Here is a 26,728-nt window from a genome sequence, read left to right as displayed (position 1 = left end):
CTTCTAGTTCCGACAATGCTGTGATAACCAACAAGTAATCTAACTAACAATTCCAAAACTACTGTCTTAAACACAGTGTAAGGGGATAAAGAATATGTACATAACGATATATGAATGAGTGATGGTACAGGGCAGCATACAGTAGAAGGTATCGAGTACAGTATATACATATGAGATGAGTATGTAGACAAAGTAAACAAAGTGGCATAGTTAAAGTGGCTAGTGATACATGTATTACATAAGGATGCAGTCGATGATATAGAGTACAGTATATACGTATGCATATGAGATGAATAATGTAGGGTAAGTAACATTATATAAGGTAGCATTGTTTAAAGTGGCTAGTGATATATTTACATAATTTCCCATCAATTCCCATTATTAAAGTGGCTGGAGTTGGGTCAGTGTCAATGACAGTGTGTTGGCAGCAGCCACTCAATGTTAGTGGTGGCTGTTTAACAGTCTGATGGCCTTGAGATAGAAGCTGTTTTTCAGTCTCTCGGTCCCAGCTTTGATGCACCTGTACTGACCTCGCCTTCTGGATGATAGCGGGGTGAACAGGCAGTGGCTCGGGTGGTTGATGTCCTTGATGATCTGTATGGCCTTCCTGTAACATCGGGTGGTGTAGGTGTCCTGGAGGGCAGGTAGTTTGCCCCCGGTGATGCGTTGTGCAGACCTCACTACCCTCTGGAGAGCCTTACGGTTGAGGGCGGAGCAGTTGCCGTACCAGGCGGTGATACAGCCCGCCAGGATGCTCTCGATTGTGCATCTGTAGAAGTTTGTGAGTGCTTTTGGTGACAAGCCGAATTTCTTCAGCCTCCTGAGGTTGAAGAGGCGCTGCTGCGCCTTCTTCATGACGCTGTCAGTGTGAGTGGACCAATTCAGTTTGTCTGTGATGTGTATGCCGAGGAACTTAAAACTTGCTACCCTCTCCACTACTTTTCCATCGATGTGGATAGGGGGGTGTTCCTTCTGCTGTTTCCTGAAGTCCACAATCATCTCCTTAGTTTTGTTGACGTTGAGTGTGAGGTTATTTTCCTGACACCACACTCTGAGGGCCCTCACCTCCTCCCTGTAGGCCGTCTCGTCGTTGTTGGTAATCAAGCCTACCACTGTTGTGTCGTACGCAAACTTGATGATTGAGTTGGAGCGTGCGTGGCCACGCAGTCGTGGGTGAACAGGGAGTACAGGAGAGGGCTCAGAACGCACCCTTGTGGGGCCCCCGTGTTGAGGATCAGCGGGGAGATGTTGTTGCCTACCCTCACCACCTGGGGGCGGCCCGTCAGGAAGTCCAGTACCCAGTTGCACAGGGCGGGGTCGAGACCCGGGGTCTCGAGCTTGATGACGAGCTTGGAGGGTACTATGGTGTTGAATGCCGAGCTGTAGTCGATGGAACAGCATTCTCACATAGGTATTCCTCTTGTCCAGGTGGGTTAGGGCAGTGTGCAGTGTGGTTGAGATTGCGTCGTCTGTGGACCTATTTGGGCGGTAAGCAAATTGGAGTGGGTCTAGGGTGTCAGGTAGGGTGGAGGTGATATGGTCCTTGACTAGTCTCTCAAAGCACTTCATGATGACGGAAGTGAGTGCTACGGGGCGGTAGTCGTTTAGCTCAGTTACCTTAGCTTTCTTGGGAACAGGAACAATGGTGGCCCTCTTGAAGCATGTGGGAACAGCAGACTGGTATAGGGATTGATTGAATATGTCCGTAAACACACCGGCCAGCTGGTCTGCGCATGCTCTGAGGGCGCGGCTGGGGATGCCGTCTGGGCCTGCAGCCTTGCGAGGGTTAACACGTTTAAATGTCTTACTCACCACGGCTGCAGTGAAGGAGAGACCACATGTTTTCGTTGCAGGCCGTGTCAGTGGCATTGTATTGTCCTCAAAGCCGGCAAAAAAGCTATTTAGTCTGCGTGGGAGCAAGACATCCTGGTCCGTGACTGGGCTGGGTTTCTTCTTGTAGTCCGTGATTGACTGTAGACCCTGCCACATGCCTCTTGTGTCTGAGCCATTGAATTGAGATTCCACTTTGTCTCTGTACTGACGCTTAGCTTGTTTAATAGCCTTGCGGAGGGAATAGCTGCATTGTTTATATTCGGTCATGTTACCAGACACCTTGCCCTGATTAAAAGCAGTGGTTCGCGCTTTCAGTTTCACGCGAATGCTGCCATCAATCCACGGTTTCTGGTTAGGGAATGTTATTATCGTTGCTATGGGAACGACATCTTCAACGCACGTTCTAATGAACTCGCACACCGAATCAGTGTATTCGTCAATATTTTTATCTGACGCAATACGAAACATGTCCCAGTCCACGTGATGGAAGCAGTCTTGGAGTGTGGAGTCAGCTTGGTCGGACCAGCGTTGGACAGACCTCAGCGTGGGAGCCTCTTGTTTTAGTTTCTGTCTGTAGGCAGGGATCAACAAAATGGAGTCGTGGTCAGCTTTTCCGAAAGGGGGGCGGGGCAGGGCCTTATATGCGTTGCGGAAGTTAGAGTAACAATGATCCAAGGTTTTACCACCCCTGGTTGCGCAATCGATATGCTGATAAATTTTAGGGAGTCTTGTTTTCAGATTAGCTTTGTTAAAATCCCCAGCTACAATGAATGCAGCCTCCGGATAAATGGTTTCCAGTTTGCAAAGAGTTAAATAAAGTTTGTTCAGAGCCATCGATGTGTCTGCTTGGGGGGGGGGGATATATACGGCTGTGATTATAATCAAAGAGAATTCTCTTGGTAGATAATGCGGTCTACATTTGATTGTGAGGAATTCTAAATCAGGTGAACAGAAGGGTTTGAGTTCCTGTATGTTTCTTTCATCACACCATGTCTCGTTAGTCATGAGGCATACGCCGCCGCCACTCTTCTTACCAGAAAGATGTTTGTTTCTGTCGGCGCGATGCGTGGAGAAACCCGTTGGCTGCACCGCCCCGGATAGCGTCTTCCCAGTGAGCCATGTTTCCGTGAAGCAGAGGACGTTACAGTCTCTGATGACCCTCTGGAATGCTACCCTTGCTCGGATTTCATCAACCTTGTTGTCAAGAGACTGGACATTGGCAAGAAGAATGCTAGGGAGTGGTGCGCGATGTGCCCGTGTCCTGAGTCTGACCAGAAGACCGTTACGTTTCCCTCTTTTACAAAGTCGTTTTTTGGGGTCGCTGCATGGAATCAATTCCGTTGACCTGTTTGTAAGGCAGAACACAGGATCCGCGTCGCGGAAAACATATTCTTGGTCGTACTGATGGTGAGTTGACGCTGATCTTATATTTAGTAGTTCTTCTCGACTGTATGTAATGAAACCTAAGATGACCTGGGGTACTAATGTAAGAAATAACACGTAAAAAAACAAAAAACTGCATAGTTTCCTAGGAACGCGAAGCGAGGCGGCCATCTCTGTCGGCGCCGGAAGTAATAAATGAAATAATTATGAATTTACTCTGACACGACGAAACACATAGTAAAATCGTTGAAAGTCAAAGTAGATAAGGAAATATGTCAATTGAAATACATTTATTAGGCCCTAATCTATGGATTTTTTTATTACATTGAATACAGATATGCATGTTGGTCACAGATACCTTAAAAATGAAAACCAGCTTATGGTAGAGAAATTAACATTAAATTCTCTGGCAACAGCTCTGGTGGACATTCCTGCAGTTAGCATGTCAATTGCACGCTCCCTCAAAACTTGACATCTGTGGCATTGTGTTGTGTGACAAAACTACACATTTTAGAGTGGCCTTTTATTGTCCCCAGCACAAGGTGCACCTATGTAATTATTGTGCTGTTTAATCGGCTTCTTGATATGCCACATGTGTCAGGTGGATGAATTATCTTGGCAAAGGAGAAATGCTCACTAACAGGGATGTAAACAAATACAGTACCAGTCAAAGGTTTGGACACACCTACTCATTCAACGGATTTTCTTTATTTTTACTATTTTCTACATTGTAGAATAATAGTGAAGACATCAAAACTATGAAATAACAAATATGGATGGATACATGTACTATCCAAACAAGTGTTAAACAAATTAAAATATTTCTTCAAAGCAGCCACCCTTTACCTTGACAGCTTTGCGCACTCTTATAATAATAAGAATGGTCCACCAACCAAAAGACATCCCACTAACTTGATACATCTGTGGGAAGCATTGGCGTCAACATGGGCCAGAATCCTTGTGGAACACTTTCACCCTGTAGAGTCCATGCCCAGACGAGCTGACATGCTGTGTAGACCGGGCATGCGCCTGTCCGCATGCGCCATCGCACACATGTTGTTTTGTCCACCCACACCAGATGCAATCAGGACACGCAGATTGAAATATCAAAACGAACTCTGAACCAACTATATTAATTTGGGGACAGGTCAAAACGCATGAAACATTCATGGCAATTTATCTAGCTTGCTGTTGCTATAAACATTGGGTCATTATTTTACCTGAAATGCACATGGTCCTCTACTCCGACAATTAATCCACAGATAAAATGGTAAACTTAGTTAGTTTCTAGTAAACCTAGTTAGTTTCTAGTAATCTCTCCTCCTTCAAATCTTCTTCTTTGGACTTTATATGGCGGTGGGCAACCAACTTCAAGGTGCATTACCACCAACAACTGGACTGGTGTGTGAACCTCAGTTCAACTTTCAGAATCAGCCACATGGGTATATGCTCCTAAAAATCAATGAGGAGATGGGAGAGGCGGGACTTGCAGCGTCAAAAATATAACCAAGTACCATTTTAGAGCCTGGCTACGCAGATGCTCATTGACAAACGCAAGCAGTTTGGATGCAATGATTGAATAACCTGTGTGGTGAGGGGGTAGAAAGAGAGGATATCTAATAATAGGCTACTTTGAAGCAAGGTTAGACATGCCACATAATGTATGAAAACATGCAGGATTCAAGCAAGTAAGTCTACTTTTTCAAAATGCATAGCCTACTGCCACCAGCTCATTGCACAGTGGTGTGTGACGCATTGATGAAGACTGCCTTCTGCTGTCATTTGAGATGCTGCAGCAGCTCTCCCACTGTCTGACACATTTTCCATTCAAAGGCTCTGTTTGCTGTACGGGTGTGAAGTAAGATACACTGTTGCCTACACACACACCAATTTAACTCCACTAAATTATGCTAATTAACCTATAGACTGATAAGCATGACCAATCAAATGTATTTACATCGACTGGTGTTTCCATCAATTAATAGGCAAAAAAAGCATTATTTTGCAATGGGATTTTTTTCTTCTCCCGGACAATTGGCCGGCGGCAATTTAATTTGTTGGCTATTCAATTTTTTTAATAGGCCAAAAGCCGGCTATTACTGGCAAACTGTGAAGTCCAAGATGGACAAAGGGGGTGCTGTTGGGGCTGTGTTTCTGGACCTAAGGAAGGCTTTTGATACTGTTAACCATGAGATTCTCATCACAAAATTGTCCAAGTTCAACTTTTCCCCTGATGCCTTGAGATGGATGAAATCATACCTTGAAGGCAGAACTCAGTGTGTCAGAGTGAGCAATGAGCTGTCGCCCACTCGTAGCTATGATGTGGGCGTGCCCCAAGGATCAATACTGGGGCCCCTCCTGTTCAGCCTGTACATTAATGATCTGCCTTCTGTCTGTACTGGGTCTGAAGTTCAAATGTATGCAGATGATACAGTGATATATGTGCATGCAAAGAGCAAACAACAAGCTGCACAAGAACTCACTACTGTAATGGTCCACGTTACAAAGTGGCTCAGTGACTCGTGTTTGCATCTCAATGTGAAAAAACTGTTTGCATGTTCTTCACAAAGAGGGCAACAGATGCTACTGAGCCAGATCTCTATGTGTCAGGGGAGAATCTCCAGGTGGTATCCGATTTTAAGTACCTTGGCATCATACTTGATTCCAACCTCTCTTTTAAAAAGCATGTGAAAAAGGTAATTCAAATAACTCAATTCAACCTAGGTAATTTCCGATTTATACGAAATTGTTTGACTACAGAGGTAGCAAAACTGGTACTTCAACTCTATGATACTCCCCCACTTAACATACTGCTTGACTAGTTGGGCCCAAGCTTGCTGTACAACATTAAAACCTATTCAGTCTGTCAACAAACAGGCTCTCAAAGTGCTTGATAGGAAGCCCAATAGCCATCATCATTGTCACATCCTTAGAAAGCATGAGCTCTTGAGTTGGGAAAATCTTGTGCAATACACCGACGCATGTCTTGTATTCAAGATCCTTAATGGCCTGGCTCCCCCTCCACTCAATATTTTTGTTAAACAGAAAACCCAGGCATATGGCAGTAGATCCACAAGGTCTGCCATGAGAGGTGACTGTATAGTTCCCCTAAGGAAAAGCACCTTTAGTAAATCTGCATTCTCTGTGAGAGCTTCCCATGTCTGGAATACACTGCCATCAGACACACATAACTGCACCACATATCACACTTTCACAAAATGCTTGAAGACATGGCTAAAGGTCAATCAGATTTGTGAACATGGTCCCTAGCTGTGTATTGCTGCTTTCCATGTTGTCTGTTGTCTGTAGCTTGTGAGGTGTGGAAACACTATTGCTTTTATGAATTGTGTCTTGCTGCTTTTTGTTCTATGTTGCTCTGTCTGTATGCTACGTCTTGCTTGTCCTATGTTGCTCTGTCTGTATGCCATGTCTTGCTTGTCCTATGTTGCTATGTTTTGCTTGTTCTATATTGTAATTGCTTTTAATAACCTGCCCAGGGACTGCGGTTGAAAATTAGCCGGCTGGCTAAAACCGGCACTTTTACTGAAACGTTGATTCATGTGCACTGTCCCTGTAAAAATACAAAATAAACTCAAACGGAAACTGGTAGTATACTTACACAGAGAGTAACACGTACGCTGCATGAAGATAAATAATCCAAAACTATTTCCCAACTAGGACCATATATATAGCATTATAGAGTCTCTCTCCACTCCACCCTGTATTACCAAGCACAATGTGCATGCTGCTATGGTAGTCTAGTAGGAGGCCTATAATCAATGTTTGCAGACCATGACAAGTTTTTTAGCATCCAATAAAGCAGAGGAAATAATTAGCATAAAGCCAGGGATCTAAACACAAGCGGTAAACACATAAATCAGTTTATAAAATCCAATAGTCCACACACAGCTGGGACAAGACAGTCAGGACAGGTGACAGCAAGAGACTGCTGATGCCATTTTGGGTCCCAGATCATGTTTCAGTCCTGATAAAGCAGTCGTTTGTCTTAGAGCGCTCCAGGAACAAAGACACACAGCCAGACACAGACCATGGGTTGTGTTAGCCTAACTCAGGATTCTGTGTTTCCAAGCTGAAAGGGAAAGATAAATCGCAGGAAAAAAAGATCTTGCTGCGTTTGATAAACGCAGATCTAAAATGCTTCTTATTGTAAATTCTACTCTGCTTCAGTCTCCAAATTTTGTGCTTCAGTTGCACATTTCCACTCAGATGAAATATATTTTCTCTCATCATTGGATCACGAGACAGCGCTCAGACTGTGTAGGCTAGTTTTCTCCGGTAGCAAGATAAAATGCTAGATTAACTTCAAGGAAACATTAGGACATGGAGCTGGCTACATTCTTTCTATGAAATATGATTGCCATGCACTGTTTTTGCAAAGAACGCCAAATAGCAATGCACTTCTGTTGTCATCTTATGTATTAGAAAAACTAGTTGCATACGTCTTATCACTCTATTAAAGCAACAAAAAACACTTGACTTTCAATATGAAATGCAAGTGAAATGTTTTTCTGATGGTCTGCATTTTGAAAATGTTGATTTCTGAAAGCTAATGGAGCGCATGAACACACACCTCAGAGGAGCGGGAACAAAAGACACCAGGAAGAGATAGACCTAATCCCAATGACATCATTGAAAAGCAAAGGCTCCTGGGAGAGCATGGACAGGAAGCTCTTTTCAGACCCAGAGAGATCACAGATCCCACGGGAGAGTTTCTCTGTAGCGGAGATGACATCAACATGGACACACATTCAGACACACACACAGTCACATTTGCATCATTGGGAGATGACTTCAACCCCCTCTGAGTGAAACAAATGTGAATAAATGACTTAAGTGTAAATGTAAAAGACATTCCCACTGACTGAAAAAAAAAAAAGATGCCGCTGCAGAGATGGTTAGCTACGGGCTTCCTAACCAATTCTGCTATTTTGTGTTTTTTACGCTGAACAACTTTTTTGTACATAATATTTCCACTATAATTTTCTATGACCAAAAACAGCTTCTGGACATCGGCGATGGCTAACCTCGATTTGGTTTCTACTTCAACGATTCGGGAGTTGTGGATGTACTGCTCATCCTGGACCAGGCCCTAATCCCTAGGACCTGAAAGGACTCGAAAGAGATGGAGCGAGAGAGGCAAACAAGCGGGCTCACTGACGAGACTACTTTGAGTAAAAATATTGCCTCCGTCTGTACTACTGGCGAACATACAATCACTAGAGAACAAACTTGACGAGCTCCGTTCAAGACTATCCTATTAACGGGACCTGAAGGAACTGTAATATCCAATGTTCCTCAGAGTCGTGGCTGAACATGGAAATGGATAATACACATCTAGCTGGTTTTCTATGTCTCGTCAGGACTGAACGGCAGCTTCGGGTAAGGTGTGTATTTCGTTAACAAAAGCTGGTGCGCAATCTCTAAAATTAAAGGTCTCACAGTTTTGCTCGCCTGAATTAGAATACGTCACGATAAACTGCAGACCATAACATTTACAGAGAGATACATTTTTCAAAGCCGTCTATTTACCACCAAACAGAGGCTGGTACTTAGACTGCACTCAGCGAGTTGTATACGGCCGTAAGCAAACAAGAAAAAGCACATCCAGAGCCACTGCTCCTGGTGGCCGGTGATTTTAATGCAGGGTGTTACGAACCCCCTTTTCCCAGCAGTCTGGGGGGAGGGAAACGAGACCCGTAACATATCTCATGCAAATCACAATAATGAAAAGAAACTGTGAGAGCTAAAAGAAATCCACAGAAAAAATACAAATCTACCGTCAAACACTTTAGGTTTATTGTCAAACAAACAGTAATGGGGTGTGGGAAAAAGGGGCTGAGCTGGACCCAAGGAAAGAAATAATAAATATCCAAAAAACCCTAAGCTAGTCTTACTGGGTAAAGAACAGCTAGCTAACTAACCAATAAAATACAGGGGGTGGTCCACCCAGTTCTAACTAGGGTATTTAGACAAAGTTTTCCTACGGGTAATGTATGCCCAAGTGTGACTTGGCTGGTTATCTCCTTTTCCCACCAACAAACCAACAATAATACACCACAGCACCACGTATCCGCACAAACTAAACTGTGGGGTATGAAAGAATGTGGTCTTCAGCAAATCCAAAGAGCGAGAGAGCGAGAGACTCTGGGGAAAACAACTGCCTGGGTTTTTAAACCAAAGGAAAGGGGATGTGATTGGGTAAGAGAAACAGGAGAAGGTGTCTTCAGATTGATGTGACTGATGATTGCCAGCTGTTACTAGGACAGAGGAGAAATACAAATACCCCACAGGATACCTGTATCCGTAAGACAGGGAAACTGAAACTTGTCGTACCTCGCTTTTACCAGCATGTCACCTGTGCAAAGAGTCGAACAATACTCTAGATCACCTTTAATACACACACAGAAATGCATACAAAGCTCTCCCTAGCCCTCCATTTTGCAAATTGGCCATACAGCTATCCACCTGATTCCTGCTTACAAGCAAAAAAAATCTAACAATAAGAACCAGTGACGCGATCAATACGGAAGTGGTCCGATGAAGCAGATGTTAAGCTACAGGACTGTTTCGCAAGCAGACTGGAATATGTACAGGGATTCATCTGTTATAATCTGCGTTTCAAATGGCACCCTATTCTCTATAGTGTACTACTTCTGAGGTACTTTAATAGCTTCAGACAGAGCTGGTGTAACAGTCAGGTTTGTAGGCCTCCTTGCTCGCAAATCAGTCATCTGTGCCTCGACCCACAGTGACCGTACGTACAGTTGAAGTCGGAAGTTTACATAAACTAGTTTAAATTGACTCCAACCTAAGTGTTTCAACCACTCCAGAAATATCTTGTTAACAAAACTCTAGTTTTGGCAAGCCGTTCAGGACATCGAATTTGTGCAAACAAGTCATTTTTCAAACAATTGTTTTCAGACAGATTATTTCACTTATAATCAACTGTATCCCAAATCCAGTAGGCCAGAAGTTTACATTCACTAAGTTGACTGCCTTTAAACAGCTTGGAACATTAAAAAAAAAAAATAGTCATGACTTTAGAAGAGTCTGATAGGCTAATTTACAGCATTTGAGTCAATTGTAGGGGTACCTGTGGATGTATTTCAAGGCCTACCTTCAAACTCAGTGCCTTTTTGCTTGACATCATGGGAAAATCAAAAGAAATCAGCCAAGACCTCAGACATTTTTTTTGTTGACCTCCACAGTACTGGTTCATCCTTGGGAGCAATTACCAAATTCCTGAAGGTACCACGTTCATCTGTACTAACAATAGTATGCAAGTATATTGGTAGCATTGCCTTTAAATTGTTTAACTTGGGTCAAACGTTTCAGGGAGTCTTCCACAAGATTCCCACAATAAGTTGGATGAATTTTGGCCCACTCCTCCTGACAGAGCTGGTGTAACAGTCAGGTTTGTAGGCCTCCTTGCTCGCAAACGCTTTTTCAGTTCTACCCAAAACCTTCAATAGGATTGAGGTCAGGGCTTTGTGATGGCCACTCAAATACCTTTACTTTGTTGTCCTTAAGCCATTTTGCCACAAATTTGGAGGTATGCTTTGGGTCATTGTCTCTTTGGAAGACCTATTTGACTGATGTCTTGAGATGTTGCTTCAATATATCAACATCAATTTTCTTCCCTCATGATGCCATCTATTTTGTGAAGAGCACCAGTCCCTCCTGCAGCAAAGCACCCCACAACATGCTGCTGCCACCAAGTCATTCACGGCTGGGATGATGTTCTTCAGCTTGCAAGCCTCCCCCTTTTCCCTCCAAACAAAGATGGTCATTATGGCTAAACATTTGTATTTTGTTTCATCAAACCAGAGTACATTTCTAAAAAAAAGTATGATCTTTGTCCCCATGTGCAGTTGTCAACCGTAGACTGGCTTTTTATGGCGGTATTGGAGCAGTGGCTGCTTCCTTGTTGAGTGGCCTTTTAGGTTGTCGATATAGGTCTCGTTCTACTGTGGATATACTTTTGTACCCGTTTCCTCCAGCATCTTCACAAGGTCTTTTGCTGTTCTGGGATTGATTTGCACTTTTCGCACCAAAGTATGTTCATCTCTTGGAGACAGAACATGTCTCCTTTCTGAGCGGTATGACGGCTGCGTGGTCCCATGGTGTTTATACTTGTGTACTATTGTTTGTACAGATGAACGTGGTACCTTGAGGCATTTGGAAATTGCTCCCAAGGATGAACCAGATTTGTGGTCTTGGCTGATTTCTTTTGATTTTCCCCGTTATGTCAAGCAAAGAGACACAGAGTTTGAAGGTAGGCCTTGAAATACATCCACAGGTACACCTCCAATTGACTCAAATTATGTCAATTAGCCTATCAGAAGCTTCTAAAGCCATGACATAATTTTCTGGAATTTTCCAAGCTGTTTAAAGGCACAGTCAATTTAGTGAATATAAACTTCTGACCCACTGGAATTGGGATACAGTGAATTATAAGTAAAATAATCTGTCTTTAAACAATTGTTGGAAACATTACTTGTGTCATGCACAAAGAATATGTCCAAAATGTCTCGTTTGTTAACAAGAAATTTGTGGAGTGATTGAAAAAAACTAGTTTTAATAACTCCAACCTAAGTGTATGTAAACCTCTGACTAACTGTATATCTACCTCAATTACCCCGTACAGCAACTCATTACTGCTACCTCTTGTATACATGTTTTTCTTACTCTGAATTTATTCCTTGTGTTATTATTTTTTTCCTCCATCACTGTTAGTCTACACTTGTTTACAAAGAACATGACAAATACATTTTCTTTTGATGGATCAGCATTCTAAAAGGCAAACAGATGAGGCTGTGGCCTCAGTCAGACAATTACTGGTGCGTTATCGATCAGATCATCTATTCTTATCTGTTGAATGACAGAGTGGAAGTGATTCAGAGCTAGGTGAAGACGCAAAGCTTCATGGCAACACCCACCAACTAGTAGGCTAATAGTAGCATGGCCAGACAGTGACCGGTGACATGCTCCAACATGTTTTCTCCAAGTCATAACTTAAACATTCTCAAGGACCTGCATAAAGAATCATTGGATGTCTGAGTGCTTTTCATATTTCAGTTAGTGACCATCTGATGACATGCTCCCCACTTCACTCCAGTCTGTTCCAAGTTCTCAGTACTGGTCTAAATTGGTCCAAACTGGGCTGACCCGAGCCACTTTCTCTCTGTCCCTGGTGTTAATTTGGGAGCTAATCTAGATGATCTCCACACAATGACAGCCTCACACAGACTCACTCCTATGGCTCCCTGCCCTACTGCCACATCACATTCACAACAGAGACAACACAGATAAGCATCTCCCTATTCAACACCATAGTCCCCTCCAAATTCGTCACAAAGCTAGGGACCCTGGGACTGAACCCCTTTATCTGACACTGGATCCTGTACTTCCTGGCAGGTCGGACACAGGTGGTAAGAGTAGGTAACAACAACTCTGCCATGCTGACCCTTAATACAGGGTCCCCTCAGGGGTGTGTGCTTAGTCACCTGCTATACTCCCTGTTCACCCAGGACTGTGTGCTGACAACGATGAATAAGCCTACAGGGAGGAGGTCAGAGACTTAGCAGTGTGGTGCCAGGACAACAACCTCTCCCTCAACGTCATTAAGACCAAGGAGCTGATCGTGGACTATAGGAGAAAGAGGTTAGAGCACGCAACCATCTACATCAACTGGGATGTTGTGGAGAAGGTAGAGAGCTTCAAGTTACTTAGTGTCCACATCGCTAAGAACTTAGCATGGTCCAGTCACGAAGAAGGCACGGCATCACCTCTTCCTCCCCAGTAGGGTGAAAAGATTTGGCATGGGCCCTCGAATCCTCAAAAGCTTCTACAGCTGCACCATCGAGAGCATCTTGACTGGCTGCATCACCGCTTCGTATGGCAAATTCACTGCCCCTGACCGCAAAGCATTACAGAGGGGTGCGGACAGCCCAGTACATCACTGGGACTGAGCTCCCTGGCATCCAGGACCAATATACCAGGCAATGTCAGAACATTTCTAAAGACTCCAGCCACCCAAGCCATAGACTGTTCACTCTGCTATAGACCGGGAAACAGTACAGAAGCATCGGTTTCTACTTTGATCTTAATATAACGCGATAAGCGTTCTATAATTACAATATTAGTTTGTGTTTCTTACATCTGCAAACAGCTAGATGGTATTTTCTTAGCAAGTTAAGCCAAATCGTGTTAGCCACTAATGCTAATCGCTAGTTAGCTGGCTAGCTAATAAAAGTACTGAGTCAGAGCAAACGTAGCTAGCCAATACAGCCTGACAGCAGTACTGGTGGAGGCCTAAAATCAGCAGGTTGTTTGTGAAACGGTATCTTCTAAATCAAAGACGAATAGGTATAGCATGAATAAAAATGTAATGTAGCCAAAGACTATAGGGTCCTAGGAAACACTGAACTTTGGTTCCTACCCTGTCACAATAACTCATCCATGGCATTTTTATTTGTTCTCATGTCAAACACTGTATTAAAAGTGCCCACTATTATGTATATTCTAACTATAGAATTAAGATAAACATTCTATTTCTATGACTCCAAAAGTTCACCCAAGTGTTTGATCTAAATCGCAATTGCAAATTTGGTTAAAAATAAGACCTAGTGTTTTTGCCCATATTGTGGCAGTGTGGAAATTATCTCAAATGAGTGCAGGAAATGCAGAAATTGTTGGAAATGCAGGAAATTATTTAAGGTTGAAGTTGAATTGAACAGTATAAAACAATCGGAATGGAGAAAGACCCATTGAAATCATTTAGAATATATGTGTTGCCACCCTAGGGTCACGCACTATTCATAAAACAAATGTAGAACTTTTATTAATCAAAAACATAAAATACCATCAAATTAAAAAAAATCCATATATTTTGGCAATATCGCCCAAAAAAAACATACATTTTTACTGAACATGTTTTGGGAAATTATATATGGTTTTAGATTTTGTTTTTTACTCTTAAAATTACAATTGTTCATAGTGAAATTTTCTGATTTCAAGTCAACGCTTACATTTATTTATTTTGGGAGGGGGTCTGGAAGAAAACGAATACATTAAGATTTTTAAGTGTAATTCCATGATTAAGTGTAATTACATGACCCTCCAGCATGACAATGCCACCAGCCATTACTGCCCATTCTGTGCGTGATTTCTTGCAAGACAGGAATGTCAGTGTTCTGCCATGGCCAGCGAAGAGCCTGGATCTCAATTCCATTGAGTACGTCTGGGACCTGTTGGATGAGGGCTAGGGCCATTCCCCCCAGAAATTTCCGGGAACTTGCAGGTGCCTTGGTGGAAGAGTGGGGTAACATCTCACAGCAAGAACTAGCAAATCTGATGCAGTCTATGAGGAGGAGATGCACTGCAGTACTTAATGCAGCTGGTGGCCACACCAGATACTGACTGTTACTTTTGATTTTGACCCCCCTGTTCAGGGACACATTATTAACATTTGTTTGTCACATGTCTGTGGGACCTGTTCAGTTTATGTCTCAGTTGTTCATACAAATATTTACACGTTAAGTTTGCTGAAAATAAACGCAGTTGACAGTGAGGACGTTTCTTTTTTTGCTGAGTTTACATACCACTTTCAGTCTACAACATCTTCCATTAACCACCTCTTATTGTAGTATTAAGAGTCACACACATCATGCAACACTCACAAATCTACATAGTGGCTCAGAGGATGGCATGTTTCCTGCTGTCTCCCGGAAGAGAGAGAGAGCACGAGAGGAGATGATCCCTCCCCCCCATGAAGACAAGACACTGACAGTGGACTATATATGAGCTACAGTGAGGTTAGAGCAGGCCATTAAAACAAACATTACAAGCTGCCTGCCCTGTCCTGCCTGGCTGTCTAGCAATCATTAATCTGTTGGACCGGACAAAGACCGAATGGCCTGGCTCTGCTCATTAGAACAAAGAGGAGTCCTGGCCTATGACACAGTGTTGCTGGCTGCTCTACGACAGTCATTTATAGTCTACATGGAGAAAAACTTGCATCACAGAGTTCTTCTTCAGGTGACCTTTTCTTCTTATGCCTTAATTGGTTTTCACAGCACCATTAGCCTACATCATGACTGCCCAAACTTCTTCCTGGAGATCTACTGTCCTGTAGGTTCAGTCCAACCCTAATTTAACACACCTGATTCAGCTAGTTAAGATCTTGTTGAGCAGCTAATTAGTAGAATCAGGTGTGTTAAATGAGGGTTGAACTGAAAACCCACAGGACAGAAGATCTCCAGGAAGAGGGTTGGGCAGCCCTGGTCGACATGGAAGAGGAGTGCCATGTACATAACAAGGACTGCCACTTGTATCAGTCATGGGAAACTAGAAGAAACTACAAAATAGCCCAACCTAACAACACCGCAATTCACTGTGAGAGGTTATCATCATTATGTCAAACAACAGAATTAGGACTGTGAATGTTGTGAAAAAACTCCTGGTCCTAATAAAGTGATGCATATCAGTGAAATTTAGAAATCTGCCGGCATAAGAACAATCCAATGTGTCTATTATTGGCTAAGGACAAGTGCTGTGGGTACTTGCAGGGTTTGCAACCAAAAGGATAACGCGATGAAACCTTGCGTTATGAATGGGATCCAACTAAACAGAAAAAAACATCAGCAATATGACTCCATATGCCTTGCATTTGACAATGGTAAAAATCAGGTCACTATGAACATTACGAGGACGAGAGGGAAAACGGTGGAAGGCATGTTGTCAATTAGCCTAGTACAAACGAGGCAGAACAGTCATTCAGAACAGTCATCTAATACAATAGAGGCAGAACAGTCCTAGTAGGCAGTCATTTTCTCTCTCTCTCCTAACACTGACACCCTGGTTGAGTGTGCAGCAAATGTAAATGAGGTTACCACTGAGCTAGGGTTAAACAATATTATGGTAGTTTCAGATATCAAAAATGATTGACAGCAATCATCGATGGTGACGACATTGTGATGTGACAGACGATGAACAGCCTATTTCAACTTGACTGGCACCAAGCAGTAAAGAGCAGAATGCAACAGAACAATGTACTAAGATTTACCAAAGCAGCGCAAAATTTCCAGTCAGAAAATGTGTTCCGTTTTTTCTCTCAATGTCAAATGTCCTGGGCCATATAGTTGGAACCCTTTTTGTGTTTGTTTTGTGGACGCTCAAGTGTCTACTTATTTTTAAAGTCAAATTTTGTATTTTATCTCCACTGGATATGAATAGGACTTCAGTTCTTATGCATCCCGACTTTCTCCAGCCGTGATACTTCATGATCAAACAATACATTAATCTAACGGCGAGCTAAGCGCTCTCAGAAAGTTAAGTCTCTTTTGAATAACCTAAACACATAATAGGCAGCTAGCCTAGTGGTTAGAGCGTTGGGCCAGTAACCAAAGGTTTTCTGGAACGAATCCCGGAGCTGACAAGGTAAAAATCTGTTGTTCTGCCCCTGAGCAAGGCACTGTTCCCAGGGCACTGAAGACATGGGTGTCGATTAAGGCAGCCAACCACACATCTCTGATTCAGAGGGGTTGGGTTAAATGCGGAAGACACATTCAAGTAGAAGGAATTCAGTTGTACAACTGACTAGGTATCCCCTTCCCCATAATAATGAGAGAAGTAGAACAAACACCAGAAAGATAGAAAAATCAAATGAGTAGTTTGAACAAACCTTAGTTGAGCAAAGCATAGTCTACCATACAAGAAATGATGCATGCATCCCTCTTACTTGTCGTTGCAAACCAAATGGCCAAAAGCCATACTAATTAAAATAGCTTATCAAAAGCATTAGGACAAGGTAAAGCTATTTCCCAAATAGGCTATTCTAATAGTGTTTAGTGTCTTAATGTTGCAGCTTTCAAATGGGAACAATTGTGTAAGTCAGAGTCTATAGGCAATTCTCTATCACAGGTTTATTTTGAATGACAAATATCACATGCAACAAGATGTAAAATTAAGCAAAAAAATATCAAGATGGAAAAATATATGGACAAGTAAAAGCTGAGCAAAGCTTATGAAGCAAAGCTTAGACTATAATAAAAATGACAAAACTAGGCATTTAAAATAGACTCTGGAGTGTCCACTATAAAAATAAAAAAAGTAATAGGTTTTGGCTATATGGCCCAGATCAGACATTGAGAGAGGGGAAGAAAAAAAATCTTAACATTTGCAAGGCCGCGGGCTATACGGAATACCAGGATGAGTACTTGAAGCATGTGCTGACAAGCTTGCAAGTGTCTTCACTGACAAACTATCCTTGACCCGGTCTGTAATACCAACTTGTTCAAAGCAGACCACCATAGTCCCTGTGACCAAGAACATCAAGGTAACCTGCCTAATGACTATCACCCCATAGCAATCACATGTTTTGCCATGAAATTCTTTGAAAGGCTGGTCATGGCTCACAACACCATCATCCTGGACACCCTGAACCCACTCCAATTCCCATACCGCCCCAATAGAGCCACAGACGACTCATTCATTCCACATGCGTTCACCCACCTGGAAAAAAGGAATACCTATGCAAGAACGCTGCTCAGCATTCAACACCATAGTCCCCTCCAAGTTCATCACTTGCTTAGTCCCTTCCTGTACTCCCTGTTCAGCATGACAACACAGGACTCCAACGTCATCATCAAGTTTGCTGACGACGCGACGGTGGTAGGACTGTTCACCGACGACGAGGCAGCCTATAAAAAAAAGTGGTCAGAGACCTAGCAGAGTTGTGCCAGGACAACAACCTTTCCCTCAATGTCAGCTAGACAAAGGAGCTGATCGTGGACTATAGGAAACGGAGGGGCGACGAGCACACATCCATCCACATCGATCGGGCTGTAGTGGAGCCGGAGAGCATCAAGCGTCCACATCACTAAGGTCCAAACTAGAGGTCGACCGATTATGATTTTTCAATGTCGACACCGATAATTGGAGGACCAAAAAAGCTGATACCGATTAAATCAGACGATTTTATTTATTTATTTGTAATAATGACAATTACAACAATACTGAATGAACACTTATTTTAACTTAATATAATACATCAATAAAATCAATTTAGCCTCAAGTAAATAATGAAACATGTTCAATTTGGTTTAAATAATGCAAAACCATAGTGTTGGAGAAGAAAGTAAAAGTGCAATATGTGCTATGTAAGAAAGCTAACATTTAAGTTCCTTGCTCAGAACATGAGAACATGAAAGCTGGTGGTTCCTTTTAACATGAGTCTTCAATATTCCCAGGTAAGAAGTTTTAGGTTGTAGTTATTATAGGAATTATAGGACTATTTCCCTCTATACCATTTGTATTTCATTAACCTTTGACTATTGGATGTTCTTATAGGCACTTTAGTATTGCCAGTGTAACAGTATAGCTTCCGTTCCTCTCCTCGCTCCTCCCTGGGCTCGAACCAGCAACACAACGACAACAGCCACCCTCGAAGCAGCGTTACCCATGCAGAGCAAGGGAAACAACTACTAGAAGGCTCAGAGCGAGTGACGTTTGAAACAATATTAGCGCGCGCTAACTAGCTAGCCATTTCACTTCGGTTACAACAGCCTCATCTCGGGAGTTGATAGGTTTGAAGTCATAAACATAGCAATGCTTGACGCACAACGAAGAGCTGCTGGTAAAACGCAAAGAAAGTGCTTTTTGAATGAATGTTTACTCGCCTGCTTCTGCCTACCACTGCTCACACAGATACTTAGATACTTGAATGCTCAGTCAGATTATATGCAAATGCAGGACATGCTAGATAATATCTAGTAATATCAACAACCATGTGTAGTTAACTAGTGATTATGATTGATTGTTTCTTTATAAGATAAGTTTAATGCTAGCTAGCAACTTACCTTGGCTTACTGCATTCGCGTAACATGCAGTCTCCTTGTGGTGTGCAACGAGAGAAAGGCAGGTCGTTATTGCGTTGGACTAGTTAACTGTATGGTTGCAAGATTGGATCCCCCGAGCTGACAGGGTGAAAATCTGTCATTCTGCCGCTGATCGAGGCAGTTAACCCACTGTTCCTAGGCCGTCATTGAAAATCACACCTAATTAAATCGGCCAACCTCTAGTCCAAACACACCTACAAAGTTGTGAAGAGGGCACAACAGCGCCTCTCCCCCACAGGAGGCTGGAAAGATTTGGTATGGACCCTCAGATCATCCACACTTCTACAGCTGCATTATTGGGAGCATCTTGACTTGCTGAATCACCACGGCAACTGCAAGGCACACGCCCGCAAGGCGCTACAGAGGGTGGTGAGTATGGCCCAGTAGATCACTGGGGCCGAGCTCCCTGCCATCCAGGACCTCTATACCAGGCGATGTCAGAGATTGTCAAAGACTCCAGTAGATATGGCCTGAAAATCATATCAATTTTTTTTCTCCAATTTACAAGTAATTCACAATATATATACAGTGCCTTCCGAAAGTATTCACACCCCTGAAATGTTCCACATTTTGTTGTGTTACAGCCCGAATTTAAAATGGATTAAAATAGATCCCTTTGAGCATAGTGACGTGATTAATTACACTTTATATGGTGTATCAATATACCCAGTTACTACAAAGACACGTTCTTCCTAACTTATTTGCCGGAGAGGAAGGAAACCGCACATTGATTTCACCATGAGGCCAATCGTGACTTTAAAACAGTTAGAGTTTAATGGCTGTGATAAAAAACTGAGGACAGATCAACAACATTGTAGTTACTCCACAATATTAACCTAATTGACAGAGTGAAAAGGAGGCCTGTACAGAATACATATATTCCAAAACAGGCACTAAAGTAATACTGCCAAAATGTGGTAAAATCAATTACGTTTTTGTCCTGAATGCAAAGTGTTACGTTTGGGGTCAGTACCTCTCTCCACATTGTCAAGCATAGTGGTGGCTGCATTATGACATGGGTATGCTTGCAATCGTTAACGACAGGGGAGTTTCAGGATAAAAAAAGTAACAGAATGGAGCTAAGTACAAGCAAAATCCTAGTGGTTAACCTGGTTCAGTCTGCCTTCAACCAGACACTGGGAGATGAATTCACCTTTCAGCAGGACAATAACCTAAAACACAAGGCCAAATCTAAACTGTAGTTGCTTGCCAAGAAGACAGTGAATCTTCCTGAGAGATAGAGCTTGAAAATAATAAATGGGCAAATATTGTACAATCCAGGTGTGGAAAGCTCTTAAGACAATTAGCCAGAAAGAGTCACAGCTGTAGTCACAGCTGTAGTCGCTGCCAAAGGTGATTCTAACATGTATTAATTCAGGGGTGTGAATACTTATGTAAATTAGATTTCTTTATTTCATTTTCAAACATTTAAAAAAAATATATGTTTTCACTTTGTCCTTATGTGGTATTGTGTTTAGATGGCTGAGCAAAATAATTGTATCCATTTTAAATTCAGGCTGTATCAACAAAATGTGGAATAAGACAAGGGTCATGAATACTTTCTGGATCTAGATTTTTCAACGTTCACTCCAAATAAGCTTTGTTGCACAATTAAAAGGTTACACTGCATTTCAAACAGTCAGGAATAATGTAATGAATTCAGGGCTTTTATAACTAGGCTAAATATAACCCTTCAACTATAAGACGCACTAATCATTTAATGATTTTATCAAAATAGCTTAACCTGCTTTTTTGCAATAATCACTGATCTTAAGTCTATGAAAAGGACAATTTCTGTTACAAATTTAACCAGAGCCATGCACATCCACTAATGGTGACCAACGTCTTGTAGCAGGCATAGAAAATGAACACAGGTCTCAAACAATCTCTCAAGCACAAGTTAACATGCTAGTGATGGGCTAGCCAATCTGTATATATAAAGCCAAGCCAACTTTGATATATTCGCTTGCTAACAAAGTAGAACAGTTGAACTGTTATGAATAGGCTTACATCCTCCTGTCGGTCTCCAACTGTTCGAACCACATAACATGTTCACTTTGTTTAGATTGTTGAAACCAAGTGGCCTACCTGGATAAGAAGATGCTTATTTCTCAGAATTACAACAGATTGCCAATTCCTGATATAAATTTGTATTTTATTGCTCATTGCACATTTATAAAAAACAGACTAAACAGCTAGCACATAAGTCTGTTGCAAAAATGCTGCTAGTGGTACGTGGTACCGCAATACCACGAGCAACAAAGACTGAGCGTACATTTTCCACAATCATGTTCATTCACTCTCGTTTTGGTATGGTCTGCTCTACATAAAAAGAGTATCATTAGAAATGTTAACTTCTCTATTACAGTAAAATAGTATCTCTGTTTCAGTGTCCATATGATACATTATGTTGGAACAAACCTCAAATGTAAATAGAGAGTTTAAACTGCATGTGGTCAGAAAGGAAGTAGTGATCTTTCATCGTGGACAGAGTAAGGGGCTTGGTGTCTGTGTGTGAGTGGGAAGGTGTGCCGTGCAAATTAATTGAATATATTGCCCAGCCCTAGACTCCAGCCACCCATGCCATACACTTCTCTCTGCTACTGCACGGCAAGTGGTACTAATGTACCAAGTCTGGAATCAACAGAACCCTGAACAGCTTCTAACCCCCAAGCCATTAGACTGCTAAACAAGACCGCTAAATAGCTCATCAAATGGCTATCTGGAATACCTGCATTGAAACACATAACATGCGCACACATGCATACTGACGCCACACACACATTCACCACATACGCTGCTTCTATTTTCTATTATCTATGGTGTATTCGGAAAGTTCAGACCTTGACTTATTCCACATTTTATAACATTACAGCCTTACTCTGAAATTACTTTTATTTTTTATTTCCCCCTCATCAATTTACACACAATACCCCATAATGACGAAGCAAAAACACGTTTACACATTTTTGCAAATGTATTAACAAAAGTCACAAAAAAGTTAAATATCACATTCACATAGGTATTCAGACCCTTTGCTCAGTACTTTGATGAAGCACATTTGACATGTTAGATCGGGTTTAATTTCGGGCTCTGGCTGCGCCACTCAAGAACATTCAGATACTTGTTCCGAAGCCACTCCTGCATTGTCTTGGCTGTGTGCTTAGGGTCATTGTCCTGTTGGAAGGTGAACCTTCACCCCAGTCTGAGGTCCACTCTGGAGCAGGTATTCATCAAGGATTTCTCTGTACTTTGCTCCGGTCATCTTTACCTCGATCCGGACTAGCCTCCCAGTCCCTGCCGCTGAAAAACATCCCCACAGCATGATGCTGCCACCACCATGCTTCACCGTAGGGATGGTGCCAGGTTGCCTCCAGACATGACGCTTGGCATTCGGGCCAAAGAGTTCAATCTCGGTTTCATCAGACCAGAGAATCTTGTTCCTCATGGTCAGAGTCTTTAGGTGTCTTTTGACAAACTCCAAAACGGGCTGTCGTACCATAAATGCCTGATTTGTGGAGTGCTGCAGAGATGGTTGTCCTTCTGGAAGGGTCTCCCATCTCTACTGAGGACCTCTGTCAGAATGATCATCGGGTTCTTGGTCACCTTCCTGACCAAGGCCCTTCTCCCCAGATAGCACAGTTCGGCCGGGCGGCCAACTCTAGGAAGAGTCTTGGTGGTTCTAAACTTCTTCCATTTAAGAATGATCAAGGCCACTGTTCTTAGGGATCTTCAATGCTGCACTGCCAACTGTGTAATAAAGGTGGACCGATTAATCGGAATGGCCGATTAGTTAGGGCCGATTTCAAGTTTTCATAACAATCGGAAATCTGTATTTTTGGGCACCGATTTGGCCATTTTTTACGTGTTTTTTTAACACCTTTATTTAACTTGGCAAGTCAGTTAAAAACACATTCTTATTTTCAATGACGGCCTAAGAACAGTGGGTTAACTGTCTCGTTCAGGGGTAGAACGACAGATTTTCACCTTGTCAGCTCGGGGGAGCCAATCTTGCAACCTTACAGTTAACTAGTCCAACGCTATAATGACCTGCCCCCCTCTCGTTGCACTCCACAAGGAGACTGCCTATTACGCGAATGCAGAAAGCCAAGGTAAGTTGCTAGCTAGCATTAAACTTATCTTATAAAAACAATCAATCATAATCACTAGTTAACTACACATGGTTGATGATATTACTAGATATTATCTAGTGTGTCTTGCGTTGCATATAATCTGACTGAGCATACAAGCATACAAGTATCTAAGTATCTGACTGAGCGGTGGTAGGCAGAAGCAGGCACGTAAACATTCATTCAACCAGCACTTTCTTTGCGTTTTGCCAGCAGCTCTTCGTTGTGCGTCAAGCATTGCGCTGTTTATGACTTCAAGCCTATCAAACCCCTGTGATGAGGCTAGTGTAACCGAAGTGAAATGGCTAGCTAATGGTGTTTCAAACGTCACTCGCTCCGAGACTTGGAGTGGTTGTTCCCTCTGCTCTGCATGGGTAACGCTGCTTTGAGGGTGGCTGTTGTCGATGTGTTCCTGGTTCGAGCCCAGGGAGGAGCGAGGATAGGGACGGAAGCTATACTGTTACACTGGCAATACTAAAGTGCATTTAAGAACATCCAATAGTCAAAGGTTAATTAAATACAAATGGTATAGAGGAAAATAGTCCTATAATTCCTAGAATAACTACAACCTAAAACTTCTTACCTGGGAATATTGAAGACTCATGTTAAAAGGAACCACCAGCTTTCATATGTTCTCATGTTTTGAAAAAGGAACTTAAACGTTAGCTTTCTTACATGGCACACTTTTACTTTTTTCCCCAACACTTTGTTTTTGCATTTTTAAACCAAATTGTTTCATTATTTGAGGCTAAATTGATTTTATTGATGTATTAAGTTAATATAAGTGTTAATTCAGTATTGTTGTAATTGTCATTATTACAAATGTAAAAATATATATATATATATTTTTATTATTATTAATATATATATATTATTTTTTTGTATTTATTTTTAAATCGAACGATTTAAATCAGTATTGGCTTTTTTGGTCCTCCAATAATCGGTATCGGTGTTGAAAAATCATAAATCGGTCAACCTCAACTGTGTAACCTTATATAGACAGGTGTGTGCCTTTCCAAATAATGTCCAATCAATTGAACTTACCACAGGTGGACTCCAATTAAGTTGTAGAAACATCTCAAAGATGATCAATGGAAACAGGATCAATGGAAACAGGACGCACCAGAGTTACATTTCGAGTCTCATAGCAAAGGGTCTGAATACTTATTTGTTGTTTTTTTTATTATCTAAAAACATGTTGTCATTATGGGGTATTGTGGATATATTTCTGAGAAAAACAAAATGTGGAAAAAGTAAAGCGGTCAGAAGCCTTGACGTTTTCCACATTTTACGTTACAGCCTTGTTCTAAAATGGATTTAAGAAAATTATTGCCTCGGCAATCTACACACAATACCCCATAATGAACCTGTCTTTGCTTTTTTTATACATTTTTGCAAATGTATTTAAAAAACATTAGTCATTATGGGGTATTACGTTATTGATTTTTTTTTTATATCCTCATCAATGCCATTTTGACAAAAACAATGTTTATACATTTGCAAAAAGGCGTGTGAATACTTTCTGAAGGCATAGGTACCTCAATTCTCGTACTCCTGCATATCGACTCTGCTATTCATTATTCACTATGTATTTATTCCTTGTGTCACTATTTCAATTATTATTTTTAAAATCTTTACTTTCAACTCTTAAGTAAGCATTTCACTGTTAGTCTACACCCGTTTTTTACGAAGCATGTGACAAAAAAAAGTATTTGATTAAAGGCCTACTCTACACAGCCTATTTCCATAGCCTACTATTAGTAATATAGGCTACAACCTACCTACCACATATAGAATTAGGTAATAAGGCCTGATAAGAGAGGAAGATTAGGCAAAAATGCAAATCAATGAAAAATGATCCAGTTCTGGGGAAATCAGAGTTGTTTGCCTGCAGCCGGGACCTTGATGATTTACAACCCATCACACAGCCAGCTAGGCTTCTTGACTGTCACTTGCAGGTCGGCACACACAGACACACACCTCTTTCGTGCCACAGCTCCAAAAGAAGGAAGGCAAATAAAAAAGATTTGGCTCCAAAATATATTTTGTCATGATTTCTCTAGTCCCGCCCTTAGCATGCGAGCTTGTGCTAGCGGTCCTTTTAAGACGTCTTTTTCTGTTTCGTTTTTAACCAAACAAATATTGGCCAATATAGGGCGATACCTTCATATATGAATGTTTTATGGGTACTTAAATCACAATAGGACAAAGTTTGACATGGCCCAACCCTACACTGAGTGAGCATTCATTCCTTCCCGCTGCCTGCGCTGGTTGGTTGTGCTGATTAACTCTGACAGTGGAGCTGCCTGGGCTGTTTAGGCGTGTCACTGACACAGCCAGTCATCATTATCAAACATCATCCTACTGACATCTGTTACAGCAAGCTGTCAAGTACTGAAAAAAAACTAGGCCTATACATCTAACCAACATCAATGACCATACTACCCCCATTTGCAGAAAATGTAATTGTATTTATTGTCAAAAACTCCTTGATTATCCTGAGGTGACTAAGGCTAAACTCAATACAAGTTAATGTAAAGTTATTAATTATTTAAAGAAGGTAAACAGCTGGTTACGAGGCTAATTCACCAAGACAATCTGCTCATTTGTGAAAAGGGATTTCGGCTGCGAGCTCAAATGCTGCGTTTATTAAAGACTATAATCCACATTATCCTCCTAGATTACACATTCCTCAGAGTACACCATCATGTGACAGGAGTAGCCATCCCTCAGGTCCAATATAGCTACGGCTGGGAAGGTGAGCAGCAGCCCAGGGGTTTCTAACAGTAGCAAAGACCTCCATATGACCACGTCTAGCTGGCTGTAGAATACTCAAAACGATTAAGACAAAGTTGTTGTTGGTCCAAAACCCTGGTTCACTACACTTCTCTACAAAGTTGGTGTGCTCTAAACTGATCAGCGGTACCATATTCCAGAACCTTCACCTAAACTCCGGCTCTAGACAAAGTAAAAAAAGTTTAAGAAAGTTGGTAACCTAAAAGCTGTTAAATTTCAGCTGCAAAGCACATAAAAAAATTATTCTGCACTAATCTCAAACACGGACTTCTAAACGTATTAAAGAGTGAAATTCCATTTACTTTCCCTCACTCATAGCGCTGCCACTGACCAATGGTCAGTTAAATTCAATTCAATGGTCTTCTAGATAAAGCACGAAAGATTGTCTGCTAGTGTGTAAAGCTTTACATTCAAATCAACAAGTTAACATTACATTATTTAACACAACATAAGTAGCAAGTTTCCGCCCAGTATTGCATCCACCTGCATTATCCTACCTCTATCAGATCAGTAAATGGCTTGTATCAGATCATTTTGGGGCGGCAGGGTAGCCTAGTGGTTAGAGCGTTGGACAAGTAACCGGAAGCTTGCAAGTACAAACCCCAGAGCTGACAAGGTACACATCTGTCGTTCTGCCCCTGAACAGGCAGTTAACCCACTGTTCCT

General features: G+C 41.8%; 1 protein-coding gene across 3 annotated transcripts in view; it reads right to left on the bottom strand.

The window, feature by feature from the left end:
* The window catches only part of LOC118386273 (TSC22 domain family protein 1-like), a 96,581-nt gene that overhangs the window by 62,705 nt on the left and 7,148 nt on the right, over positions 1-26,728 (bottom strand). The window lies entirely within an intron of this gene.

Source organism: Oncorhynchus keta, chromosome 7, assembly GCF_023373465.1.
Source record: "Oncorhynchus keta strain PuntledgeMale-10-30-2019 chromosome 7, Oket_V2, whole genome shotgun sequence".
NCBI lineage: Eukaryota > Metazoa > Chordata > Actinopteri > Salmoniformes > Salmonidae > Oncorhynchus > Oncorhynchus keta.
This window is presented reverse-complemented; position numbering and strand designations above follow the sequence as displayed.